This window comes from Ips typographus, linkage group LG2 (genome assembly GCF_016097725.1).
Source record: "Ips typographus isolate SLU linkage group LG2, UJ_Ityp_2.0, whole genome shotgun sequence".
Taxonomy (NCBI): domain Eukaryota; kingdom Metazoa; phylum Arthropoda; class Insecta; order Coleoptera; family Curculionidae; genus Ips; species Ips typographus.
In genome coordinates, this window is record NC_138423.1 from 11,840,253 (window position 1) to 11,854,748 (window position 14,496).

Here is a 14,496-nt window from a genome sequence, read left to right on the forward strand (position 1 = left end):
TGATAATATATTTTCTGGAAATGGATTTTCCAGCACCGTGTTTTGCACGGAATGAATGGAAAAACAGGCTTTTCAGTGGATTTTGCCGGATGAATTCCGCGCCCCATTTTAAATATTTAAGCGATTTAATACGAATTTGGTTTTATATGGAAAAAAACGGAAACTTTGACAGAATTCGAAACGTGTGTAATCGTCCGGCGTGAACGGGATTTAAAAGTAATTTGCAGGGAAAAATGGACCACATGTTACAGACAACGGGAAAGTCATAAATACAATTTTTCTTGTACGACATAGGGAAGAAATTCGCAATGCACCGTCCGTTCGTGGTCAAACTCCCGAATCCCGTAGGAATCCCGGGAAAACGGGAAAAGCATTGGCCGGGACTGTTGGGAATAGTCCGGACGTTACTTTTGGACTCCGTGTAATATTTTCCATAAATCATTCGTCTACGAACAAACAAGGCGGCGTTAGATGGATTATGATCAATTTGCTGTATTAGATGGATCGAGGAATGTTTACAGAATAATGCCACGCTTGAGAATACTAATATAAGGAATATGTTATTCAATTAATTCAGCTTAACTACCTTAGTATTTTAATGAAAATTGTTTTAAAAGTGTATGATTTTTAGATTATACAGAGTGCTATACAAATTTGTGTATAAGTATGGGAATCTTGAATCAAACGATAAGAGATACAGATTTGGTTAAATTATGGCAAAATTAAAGTTTAATAATATTCCGTCCTAAAAATTAAAAAAATTCGATTACTTCCGAAAATATTCGGAAAAAAAACGATATTTTCACAATTTGTTTTTATTTTTTTGTTGGTTTATTTGATGAGACATAACTGAAAATAATTGTTACTATACCATTGCCACTTTTTCTCTTCTACAACGTGGCAGTGCACCGCCTTCTTTACAAGAAAGCCTAGAATGTCACTTTTAATGGCGGCGTTATCGGATTTTTTTTTGTACACAAACCTATGGAGATGCAGTAGAAAATATGTTTTTTTTTTATTTTTTCGTGTAGTTGATTAGAAGTTGTGAGTGAAAAATCAATGAACGCTTCATTCCTGATCCAGATATGTATAGATATGGCTTTTTATATCCAATAAAGTCCAGCCAAAGCAAGTTTGGTTAGAACCCTTTGTCTTGGAAAGTACAACAAACTAATGTAAAAACTGCTCAATCAAAGAAAATTTGGAAATGGGTTTTATATTATTACCAAGACCTTTCTTTTAAAATGTAAATGTGCCAATAGAACTTCTAAAAGCTGTCCTGTTTCTTCAGAGTAAACCTTTGTTGCTCTCAAAATGCAGGCGGCCTCAAAATGTAACTCACATAAGTCACATACCAATGTATGTAAGAGGCAATAAGTTTACTGAATGAGAAAGCATATTGTACTTACCACTGAGTATTGTGTTGGAGTAAAATCATTCCACTTCAAAGCTTTCAACAACTGTTGGGTTCGAGCAGGGTCTTTTGGAAAGTAAAAGACTGACACTTTTGGGCCTTTCACCAAATTGCTTTTAGAAATTTGGCAAACAACCAGTGGACGGCATATTGTAGAGACAATAGAATTTAAGTTAAAAAACCAACCACAAATTATAGAACAATGAAGGAACAATAACAATAGTGATAACACAATAAAATGAACACAAACTACACTTTCACTAGAACAATAAACATATAAATAACAATATATAATAGCAAACAAAAATTACTTTGGCAAGTAATCCCAAGTCTTGACTTTAAACCTTAAAAATTAATTTAATCATCCAAAAACTCAATTTCCACAATACAAACAAATGCAAACTGTCAATCCCATATTTCGGCAATATTGGAATTTTTGGCATGCACCTTCTTGGCTTTCTTGTACAAAGGGCGGTGGGCAGTGTCATATTTGAGATCCTACGTTTCGGTATTTGATTACCATCATTATAACTTTTAAAAGTCTAATTTCAAAAAGTTTTTTACTTGAAATTTGACTTAAAAGCACGAATTTCAATAATCTGCCTATTTTACAAATGCCAGTATTGAAGCCTAAACTTACTACTTACAACCTTTCTCAGAATATCCAGGAGGTTTCAGCTCGCAATTTGATCTTAAATGACTGATTTCGGTAATATATCGATTTCGCAAAGGTCATTTTAGTAGGTCATTCAATAAAACAACTTTCTTGAAAATATTCGAAAAATGTTCTAAAAACATTTTAAAATATCCGCATAGCAGTCTATGTTTAGAATTCCGTCGCAGTCTCTCAGTTTAGAATTTAAAATGGGTAGATTACTGAAGTTTGTCTTTAAAAAACCAATTTCAAGCAAACAACTTCCTTATACTGTACTAATATAAAGACCGTTTAGAATAACCTAACCTGACTTAATCCAATGCTGAATTTAACTTATTCTCCGCCGGGTGCTAAATTTTATACTTAATACATTATGAATTCTATTTTTAATCTTAAAAGAGTCATGTGAACTTTAAAGTGAGTGAAGTAAATTTGATTATTGAAAAAGACAGTTTTACCTTAAAAGGAGTCACACGTGTTATTCAAAAACATCAGTTTATACTTAGAAAATGCTTTATTATTTTTTTTTAAACAAATTTTAAAAAATCGCTTGACCTTTAAGATTCTTGTTTGATTTTAAAAAAGAGACCTTTAAAAATAAATTTGATGATTGAAATTAGTCACACGTGGCCATTTGCACCGTAAAAAGAATCACGTGATTTTCAAAACAGCTGTTGAAACTCAAAAACGGTCATGTGACCCTTCAATAATTCGCCATATAAAACAGTCACATTATCTTTAGGATTCCGTTGTGACATTTAAAAGTCTCGGTTTCAACTGAAAAATGGTGACGTGACTCTTCAAATAATATTTTGACATTTAAAATGGTCACGTGACCTTTTAAGTCCCGTGAATAGGGTTATGTTATCACTTTTAATGTAATATAGTTGTGAGCAAAAATGTGACTTTACTACATCCTCAAGAGACTTAATGAGAAATATTATATTTATACGGCTTATTAATTTTGCATTTTCGTATGCCTTTTCAAGCAAATAAATTGACATTTGGAAAATCTGTATATTCCTAAAATCAGGCTTTTTAGACTTACAATGTGACGTTGTCATGTTTTAGCGGGAAAAAGAAAGAAATCTGTCAATTATCTGAATTATTTTACATAAAAAAACATTAATATATGATACATCACCGTAATGTGAAAAAAAAGTTAAATTAAATCGAAAATGTGGGCATGATATAGTCACGTGGTAAAGAAGGTAAAGTGGCAATATTAAAGTATCGTTTATTTTCAGTTATCTTTTCAATTAAATTACCAAAGACAAAAAAAACAATTTTTTAAATTTTGTGTGTGTATCTCCGGAAGTAATCGGAATTTTAGATACTTTAAAAAAACACATTATTAAACTCCAAAAAGTGCAATTGTAATGTACGGGTGTGTAGATTTTAAGAATTTCAGGTAAAATAACATCAAAAGCAACTTTATTGTTGAAAAAAATAACAAAAGGAAGGAAAAAATAAGTTAGACCACACTGGCCGTGCAAGGATCACATAACCAAAAAACAAGTTAGGTTAGGTTAGGTTAAAAACGCAATGACTCTTTTCGCGAACAGCGCGTTCCGAAATAAAACGACACACACAGGAGCGTTCCGTATTTAGCACTATGAAAACAGATTTGTTCGCAACAGCAATTTTGCCATAATGTAATTGGAAACTTGTAATTCTTACCGTTATTGAGATTCACATATTTACACTCAAATTTGTGACCCCCTGTATACCACAGATCAGCATAAATGATACGTAAAAATTGTACGTTTTACATCATTTTACATGCTAATAGTAAAAATCAAATAGTTTTTTATGTATTAAGCGTAAAACGTTTTTGTTCTGAGAATGAAGTTTACATCAATCATTCAAGAGCAAAAAAGTGACTTTGTGCCCGTAATGCATACAATATTTCTTCCACAAACAATGCTAAATAATTTAATACATAAATTGATAAATCAAAACTATTTGACAACTTCACCTAGTATAAGTTCAAACTCTACAACATCCAAATATTTATTCTAGTTACCATTAAAGTAAAATTATTCACCCTTTAGCCTGGTACTGGTCATATCTATTAAGTGATAAGATTTAGGGGTGCTTTTAATAAATGAATATGGTACACCTTTCTGTCATCGGTATGCCCTTTCAGATTAAAAGAGTAATTTCACAGAAATGTCGGAACAAAGGGTGAATTTTGATATAGAATTAGATAAGCATTTTTCGAGCTTAATAAATTATTCTGATCATTTATGTATGCATCTACACACAGAGTTGCTTATAATATAGTCCCTGGTACTATTTGAAACAACAATTAATAATAAAATGGATTTTCCAAGTTTGTACAGAGTACCTACCTCAAAATCATGAGAATACAAAATAAGCTAATTTGTAAGTTAGTCAAGAAGAATGATCTGAATAATTTCACACCTCCACCCTTTCCGAGGACGTCCACTTTCAGTCTTATTTATAGGTTTCGATGTCACGTGCCGATAAGGAAGGCATCCTCGTATATTTTATTAATTAAAAACGATATTTTCGGCCTTATTACCTGCCACACCTCTGCACTAATTACTTCGGCTGTCCTCGAGGTGTGTCCTTTGAGGATAACATGGCGGCAAACTTATCGACACGTACGAAAGCAAATATAGGGTTCAATAAGTCATATCGTGTCTCATAACAGTATACAGGTTGCTCTGGTATAACTAATTATCTTAACTCGTAAAAGTCTCGACGTCTCGATGATAAAAGTCGTGATGTCTATTTCAGTCAACAAATTTGAAGCATTTTCAGGTTGTAGACTTTTGCTAAAATAGCAGACAAAGTTCCCATAAAATCGCACCAAATTCCATAACTCAAAATTATCTTTTAAGCAGCGCCTTCCATTTAAACAGGCGTAAAACAAACTTTAATAATTAAGGAAAGCATTTGTTTGCGTTATAAAGCATTATGAAGTTGTGTGAAGTAACTTATCTCACCCTGGAGATTTTGCCGTTGTCGACGCATCGCCCCTTTTAAATAATATCGCATTAATTTTCATTTTATAGTTGGCAAAATAGTGTCACATTACTATTGATAGAGTAACAAAAAAACTTTAAGTAAGTAGTGCATATCTGGAAAAAATAGTGAGCAGTACATAAGAGAGTATGTCAAAACTGTGTTTCATACATTAAGGGCCGGTATTTCCATCTGTTAATAAACTTTCTTGTCAATGTATTAGATAAATAACACAGTTATGTATATCAATCGCCAAACATACTTTATTCGACCAATAACCCAGTTTATTCATTTGTCACATCAAAAGCCTGTATCATCTGCTAATAAACGTGTAACAAGATTTATTGGAGGAATAAGGCAGTTTATTTGAAATTTTTTTTATACATCAAGTAGCTAATATAAGTATAATAGGAAGGCGCCCAGAAAATGAAAAGCGGTTTGTTTGTACGTCTTGCTCATTCGGTTTTAATCTTTAAATCAAAAATGAGTTATTAAAATAGACATTTTAAGAACCCTTCTGTTATATCTGTTGAATATTGTTAGCCCAATATTTCGACTGAGGCACTTTCCTGCTGATTGGAAGAGAGCCAATGTTATCCTATTCCCGAAACCACAAAAGGACCCGCTGTTCCGCCAGAATTATCGGCCCATTAGCCTCCTGCCATTATTGGGAAAAGTGGCAAAAGTTTTCATCCTCAGGAGGCTAAAGGAGCAAGAAGAGGACCAGAACGTCATCCCCAACGAGCAATTTGGATGGTTTGGCACAGAGGACCTCTAATCAGGATGCTGGATGCCGGCCCTTCAGTCGGCCTAGTAAAACTAATTAGATCTTTTCTTTCAGCTCTTCGCTTTCCGAATCCAAATCGACAGCGCCTACTCAAGTTATAGGGAAATGGAAGTAGGAGAGCCGCAAGGTGCAGTACTGTCGCCATTTCTCTATAACATTTATTTTTCAGATCCACCTAGAACGCAGCGGACCAGCTTAGCGCTCTATGCGGATGACACTTGACCCGATACCTGCAAGAGAAGACCACAGCATTGGAGAAACGGTGCAACCAATGGGAGATCGACCTAAACGCAGAGAAAACGCAGGTCATAGTCTTCAAAAGAAAACCAAAGATGAGGACAGAAGGCAACGTCAGGTTAAAAGAATACACATAGAATACGCCAGACAAAAAGCCAGAGCGATCAGAGCAAAACTGTACTCCATGACAAGCAGGACATCGAAGCTGGCACTTAGGAACAAAGTGACTCTCATCAAGTCGGTTCTTCAACCGCACCTGACCTACGCCTCGGCCGCGTGGGGGTACGCGGCCAAATCGCACCTGAAGAAACTCCAAGCTGTGGGAAACATTGCGCTCAGGACAGCGGTGGACGCCCCATGGTACGTCAGAAACGGAAAGGATCAAGCAGAGCGCAGTGAAGATATTCCAAAAAGCAGAGAGCAGCGAAAATCAGTTACTGCGAGAAGCAGTGAACTACGACCCGGAGCTAGAAGCACCCCACAAATGACCCCGATACCAGTTATTGGATAACGAGTAAATATTAGTAAGTTTTTCTTTCTGTTTCAGATAGACGAAAATTCAGAACCAACCTGCCAAGAAGAGGACAACCATTCCCCCAGACCTTCCCCCCGGGTGGCAAGAATTTTATTCTCAAAATCTGGGTAGAATCTTTCCGCAGTTATCCCGGTGCTAACTGGGCTCTGAATGCACTCCTCGCACTTTCCCCTGCTTAGCTTACGCAAAAGGGGGAAAACCATTTTCCACTCACCAGACCCTAACACCCCAAAAACTTTAGGATCTAAAAACAGAGGGGCGAAAGCCGGCTGTTTGGACATCCTACAGTTTGCCAGGACCACCAGAGATGGACGAGCTGACGAAGAAAGAAGAAATGGAGGACAAAAAGAGCGCCAGAAGAGCCTTTTCGTCAGCGGGGGCACCCTTTCCCCAGGACAGAGGACGCCGATGCAACTTTGGGAACTTCCCGAAAGGAAAAGTTCCTGGACTTGTAGCATCTCTCATCAACTTGAGCAATCTGTTCCGTAGTCTGAGTATATCTTTTAATTTTGTCAGTAGCGTTTGCTCTAAGTAAGTGTCCGTAGTCTAGAACTGGTCTACAGATGGATTTGTATATTTGTGTGGCGGTTTTCGTGCTAATACTTTTGTTTTTGTATGTCAGTGCTCTAAAGTGTTTTGTCCGTTTAATAGTTTCAGTTCTTGCATTTTTTAAGTGTTTTGTAAATTTTAGTTTTTGGTCCAGTATTACGCCTAAGTATTTTACGACATGTTTGAGTTCAGTTATGTGGCCGTACGCGGTTATGTTTGGGGAGTCATCTTTTGGGTTCATTTACACCTAAAGTGTCATTCCTTTAATTTCAATTTTTGTGTCAACTTAAACAACCACACAAAAACATTTTTGAAACGAAATAAGCGTGACAAATACAGGCCCAGCAAATCTAATAAATGTTTTCCGAATATTTGTTACGATTTGTCTAAAATTCCGACGTTTTCTGCCAAATTAAATTTTCAGCGCAAACATTCGCGTTCCGAAAAGCCAAACGACGAAAAAAAAACAAAAAATAACATTGATGCCGCAGCTTTCAAGGGGGGTGATGTGTCGCAAAAGGAATTTTATTTATGTAAATTCGCGGGTGTCAAAGGCGAACGAAAACTTTGGAGGGGCCTTTGAGGTTACGAAAATCAATTTTCGAAAACCCGTGGGATTTTATTGGTGTAAAAATGTTCAATACTGCAACATATCGAAAACCTTAGACCTCACTACTTTAATATTTTATCAATTTTTTATTCTAATCATCATGGTCCAATGGTAACTCAATATAAAAAGTTCAGCAAACTTTTTTTTTTTAGATTAGTATTATGCTGAAAAAATCTCGATTTTTATTAAGTATCTAAGAAACAGTACAACAAAGATATACAAATGTGTTAAGAAGAATTAAGAATTCAGAAAATAGTATACAGAGTGTTTGAAAATCAAAATAATATCCAGATACTTGTTTAAATATACAATAAAATTAACGGAATGGGTCTGGGTTTAGTTAATTTAAGCTACGCCCTTCTTTGAGTCCTAAAGTCAACATAACCATTTTCCGCAGCCCTACACAAAGTTTTCTTAAATTTTTACTACCCTATAAAAAAAAGTTTGCCCCGAAAGAACCTAAGTGAAAAAAGAAACAATAAACAGCGTTTCTTATGTTCTCCGGGATTGCCTTATTAATTAATGCATTCAAAGAGCCCTTAAGGGATCGATGAAGTCACAGGGTGTTTTAAAATTAATGCGCTTATTTGTCACTCCCCGGGAGCCAGCCCTTATTACGTTTTGTTTTCCGTTTATTCCAGTGGCGTATCTGTTTCTTTTCATTATTTAGTAGGAAGCAAACTTATTATGTTTAATTGACTTATTTTATTTTGTTGTATATCTGAAAAATTTAAAAAATATATTCTGCTTCGATGGCTGATATATTAAAGATGCAACCATAATCAGGTTCTTAAATCGCCTTGAAAATGGTTTATATTTACTTTTAAAAAGTAATTTAATTTCTTGGTTTTCTTTATTTCACTTTTTTGCAGTCACTTGCCAGATAAGTGCAAAACAAGTCATATACGTATAGTTTAACTCAAAACAAGTACAAATTTTAATAGTAGTACAGTTTGAGTCTATAGGATGGCATAAATAAACATTATATGTGATTTAATTGATTTGCAAATAAACTTATAAAAGTTTGATAGGCGAGTACGTATCAAATTAATTTTTTTTACATTATCAATGTTGTGTGTATAAAAGAGTTTCCAGGAAAACAAATCCCATAAGTTAAGGTCTGGGAATACCATAGACACCGGTGGCCAACCCATGAGATCAGCACAACTTATCTAACAATTTGAATAATTTTTATAGATAAAATTATTAACCAGAAGAACATCGTCCTTCTGATTTCAAAAATAATATACTCGAGTTTACTTTTTATGATAAAAGTTAAACCCAATAGCTTTACTATGAATTTTAACACACATTTTCAAGAAGAAATACTTCTTCTAGAAAACCAACTAATCACTTAAATTTTTGCTTGATGTAAAAGCAACTAACGTAGTGACTATAAAAAATCTATTAGCAAGAGAAGACTTGATTGATAGGCGTGATTAGCCTACCAAAAGCAAGAGAGAGAACTGACAATAGAAAATTTCTACTTTACTTCCTCACAAATTTGTTCAGATTAAGCTGTAACTCATTTAGCATGGTCAGCATAAGAAGGGTACAGTATTTACACAACATTTTACGAATAATACTTAAAAAACAGGGGCATACTAATGAGATCAAGCTTAATAACTTATGAGTCAAAGAGTTCCAGTTTTCGTCTCTCCAGGGCGCGAATTCTTGAAAACAGGGAATGGAATTATCAAAAAAGTGTTGACAGAGAGTTGACAGTGTTGTAGAATGTGACAGAAGCAGCTGACAAGGCTCCTGTTACATTCTATAGGTATATCCTTTTCCTTCTCTCGTTTTAAGAATACGCACCCAGAAGGCGAACTCTCTAACGAATAGCAAGGAAATTTTTTTGCTATCATAGAAAACCCTTCTCCATCGTAATATACAGTGCGTTTTTTTTAACGCGCAACATAGGATTTCACGTGTTAAATTTTTAAGCCCATGTTAGACCATGTTATTTTGGAACTACAAGTATAAAACTTGACGGGTGGCTATTTCGTACCCTGAAGCTTAAGTAAATTTACCAATTCGGCCTAAAAAGTGTTAAAAAACTTGCAAAAAATCATCTTTTTTCGAAAAGGTTTTATCGTTTCATACTCCCTGTATGCATTGTTGTTCTTTGTTGTTTTTGATACTGGCACGGCAGGTAGCAGGTAAAATTTGGCGTAGAAAGTAAAACAGGGTGATCATTAACTTTATATCAAGAAAGTTAAGAACAAAAGAAGTATTTTTATAAGTGAATTGTTCAAATTGACCTCCGTTTGAAGCCAAACAGTATATTCCAAACAATCATAAAATGCCCTTTTGACGTTCAAAAGATGTCGGGTCGTGATGCAGTCAAAATAAGTCACTTTACCTGCCACCTGCCCTGCCAGTATCAAAAACAACAAGGAACAACAATGCATACAGGGAGTATGTAAGGATAAAATCTTTTCGAAAAAAAATGATTTTTTTCCAGTTTTAAATCACTTTTTAGACCAAATTGGTAGACTTACTTAAGCTCCAGGGTACTAAAGACACACCCGTCAAGTTTTATACTTGTAGTTCCAAAATAACATGGTCTAACATGGGCTTAAAAATTTAACACGTAAAATCCTATGTTGCGCGTTAAAAAAAACGCACTGTATGGTACTCTCTACGTTTCAATTGGCGAAGATCGGCACTCTACGTAGCTATTCGGGTTGTGTAAAATAGAAAGACCAAATGAGGTCTTGCTATGATTTTATCTCTCTTGCGGCTATGAAATGTTGTATTTGTCAATCTTTCTTTTCCGTCGTCTTCTAAAATTCAAATGTTTTGTTTTTTAACCTTTATGCCCGTCAGTGTCAACATTGTGTCAATAAGGTTGTGTTGGGGACCAATTGATTGTGTTTGCACACCCCTTTCTTTGTTTTTGATTTTTTAGTTAAAGTGTTAATGCATCTATTAGTTATTGTTTTTGAGGTGTAAGCTGTTCATGATGGAATGGTTGTGTTATGGCTATATGGGTTCCATCAATACATCCTAAAGTCCCATCCTACTTTCTTCACAAAATGCATAAAAATTGATAGCATGTTTACAAGCAACTGAAAAATATTAATGGTCTTACAAGAAAATAAGAAACTGAAGAGACAGAACTACAATAAATAAAACCAACAACAAAAATGGCAACAAAACGGATTATTTTAGAATGTAAACTTTGAAATATATGATTAATTACTGAAAAAGAAAGTAAAAAACGTAGAATTATTCAAATTATTGTTATTGATACTTGTCATTAACCCTGAATACGACGAAACAAGTAAAAGCCCTAAGTTTATTACTAGAAATTAGTCAATGTTTTTAGGACCGATAAGTTCCCGTTTTCTGTTGACGGTGTCAGCCGAATGTGATAGAAAACAGCTTAGAAAGTACCAACAGTTAATAGAAAGAAATTTTCTTTCTTGTCTATTTCTATGCGTTTTCTATTTCCTACATCGTTACGGAGTTCGCCTTCAGATGTTTCATTAACTGTCATGTTTCGCATCCATATGGCCGAGAAACCTCATTTTTCGTATTTTTCTTTATTCTGAGTAATTATGCAAAATGCAGTTGTTATGCAGAGTTTTTCGTCATTGAGTTGTATGTTGTTTATCTCCTAAAATAGAGAATAAACAACAATCTTGCCGATCTTATTTAAATCTTGATAATGCCTGGTGATACAGCTGTTTTATTGCAGTATAACTTATTTGAGATTTTTCCGTCAGCTGCCCAAGTTTTTGTACAGAAACCGTGTTGAAAGCTTTTGCAAAGTCAACGAGGAAAAGGCATCCATCTCTATTTATAACAGTTTTTTTTATGAAGCTGGACAGAGCTGAATATGTGGTCAACACGAGATTTGCCCCAAAATCCTACTTTCTCTTCTATTTCGCTAGAACTATATTCTTGTTCTATTATGTCTCTAACTAATCGACCATCGACATCGTTTCCTACTCAAGATTCTTCTTTTTCTTCTTCTTCGTCTGACTAGGATTGTTCCCGTTTATCTGCCTCTCATTCTGTTTCTGTTGTTGTCAGTAGGTTGCCCCTCCATCTTTTCTTTGGTCCTTCTGTTGGTCTTTTACTGTGAGGTCAACATGACTATTTCAGTGTTTTTTTCTTGCTTTTACTCATTTGTTGATGCTCTGGATGTTTCATTGCTCTCATATACTGTATTTGATGATTGTCTCTCGCTTTTTATTATTCTTACAGTCTTCATTTCTACGTTACTCATTATCTGTTTTGTTCTTTATGTGTCGGATCGAGTTTCTGTTACGTTTTATATATCGTTTCTCTGAAGCGTTCGCTAACTTGCCCCCAGTAGTCATACAATTTTCTTTATTAAATTTTTTGGAATTGGTTGCTATCCACGCTTGTTTTCAGTTTAGTTGGATCGGTTCTCAATTTCGATCTTGTAAAAGGATATTTCAGGATGCTAAAATAGATTGTGGGCTATTTTTCAAAAGCTATGTTTTTGCTTCCAGTCCAGAAGCCAGTAGTAGCTTCCATTATCTCTCAGTAGAATTTCATGAATATCAAAAGAAGGAAATAACACACATTGGTCTTCACATTATCATGGACATATATCACTGATATTTTAGGGACTACTGTGTGTTATTTTTTAGGGACTACTATTCTTTTGCAAATCTCAATGTATTCACTTTTTACAATACTCTTTTTTTATTATACAGTGTGACCCATTTAGAATGGAAATACCCCTATAAAATTTTAGGTTATTAACCGATTTCCATGATTTTTTTTTTGAAATAATTAGGAATTAAATGTCTATTACGGGAGAAAATTTTAAATATTTATTTCAGTTTTCAGGTCATATTACGATACTTTTTCTTGATAGAAAATGGAGAATTTTTATTAGCGATTTTTTTATTAAAAACATTACTACGCCACTGGATCTATAGTGCTTTCAAATAGCTGTGACCAAAATTAAAAAATTAATTTATTTTTTTTATTTTTTTTTAAATTAAATTAATCAATTAATAATTAATAATAAACAAGTAAATAATAACACCATTTCTATGGCAACAGTTGATGCAGGGTGTTCTTTTGTGACCGTTAGCTTAGAGGATTTTTGAATTTTACTTTGTAATAACTTTGTTATTAATGAATGGATTTTTATGAAATTTTGGTCACAGCTATTTGAAAGCACTATAGATCCAGTGGCGTAGTAATTTTTTCAATAAAAAAATCGCTAATAAAAATTCTCCATTTTCTATCAAGAAAAAGTATCGTAATATGACCTGAAAACTGAAATAAATATTTAAAATTTTCTCCCGTAATAGACATTTGATTCCTAATTATTTCAAAAAAAAATCATTGAAGTCGGTTAATAACCTAAAATTTTATAGGGGTGTTTCCATTCTAAATGGGTCACACTGTATATTTGTTTCTCTATTATTTTCATTTCTGTTTGAGTTTTTCCAATAGTCAATTTGCATTTCACTATTGCCTTGTTTACAAAGCTTGCTGTTTTATTTGCTTCTGCTGAGCCATGAATGGAATGGGTAAATGCTTATATAGCTTGGGAATATAATTATAACATCCTCTAGCAAAAGCATAGTAAAGTCAAGAACAAAATTTTTGCAAAATCAGTTTGACTGAATTTTATTGTCGTTTACGTTTGCCACAAATAACGTCGTGGATTATGTTTTTTTTTGGAACACATCTTTCAAATTCTACTAGCAGTTTTCCTTTGTGGTTATAGTTAGAGATAGACAAATATTAGCCTGAAATCTCTTTATATTTTTTACATTATAACGAGACAATAAAATGAAAAGAAAGGACACGTTGACACTTCTTATACCAGCAATAGTCCTACATTGCTATAAAATCCTTTTTCCTCTTTCTACGTCCCTGTAGTCTTTTACTTAATCAGAGGGGAGGATGAAGTGTTTGTACACTTATTTCAGGACGTATGGTTTAATTGTATGGCGCTTTATAAATCTAATTGGATCCAGACTTGACATGTAATCCCTAGCCACTTAATACTGCAACTCGAAAACGCCCATACGATATATTGTGATAGGTCTACTAAATTAATAACGATAGAATTAAATAAACAAAACTGCAAATCTTAGCTGGGACGTTAAATTTACACATTGATTGATGCATTTCTGAAAAGAGAGCTTTCTCGGCTATAAATTTCATAAAAATCTCTCGGCATATAATGTAGCTCCAAGGGCCGATTACACGTAAGGGCGTACGGGATCCCTTATTAGGATCATCTTTCAATTAGTTAAAATGATTGAGAACTCCAGAGTCTAGTTACCGTTCTCAATATGTTTTATCACCATTCCAGATATGATCGATGGGATCGATGGCAGAAGATCATGCTGAAATTGATAAAAAAAAACAAATTAAATTTTGCAACTCCTACGGAGTAGGAAAAGAAATTAGTGAGGGTGCCTAAATAGTGTTTATTACCGAAGCCAAAAAGTAGAAATCCCCTTTTAAAAGATGAGTAGAGCAAACGAAAAACGACATACACATTGGACTTTATTACACTTTACTCTGACAGCCAGAAGTAAAACTACTGAATTGTTAACAGTAGAAACTGGTGTCGACCGGGGGATTCCCCCTGAGAATTAACCCCTGTAAGGTCCCGATATCGCCTGAAATAACCGAAATAAGATCCCGCTTCTAACTTCGGATGGGGTTATTTATTTCCGAGAAGTTTGATGTAATTTTGTGGACA

At 34.3% G+C, this 14,496-nt stretch overlaps 1 long non-coding RNA gene across 1 annotated transcript in view; it reads left to right on the forward strand.

The window, feature by feature from the left end:
* LOC145725166 (uncharacterized) overlaps positions 1-11,073 on the forward strand; it is a 245,324-nt gene extending 234,251 nt beyond the window's left edge. The window contains exon 2 of the long non-coding RNA XR_014177185.1: positions 10,887-11,073. This is a non-coding gene — a long non-coding RNA (uncharacterized LOC145725166). The remainder of the gene's footprint in view (positions 1-10,886) is intronic.
* Positions 11,074-14,496: the final 3,423 nt, after the last annotated feature.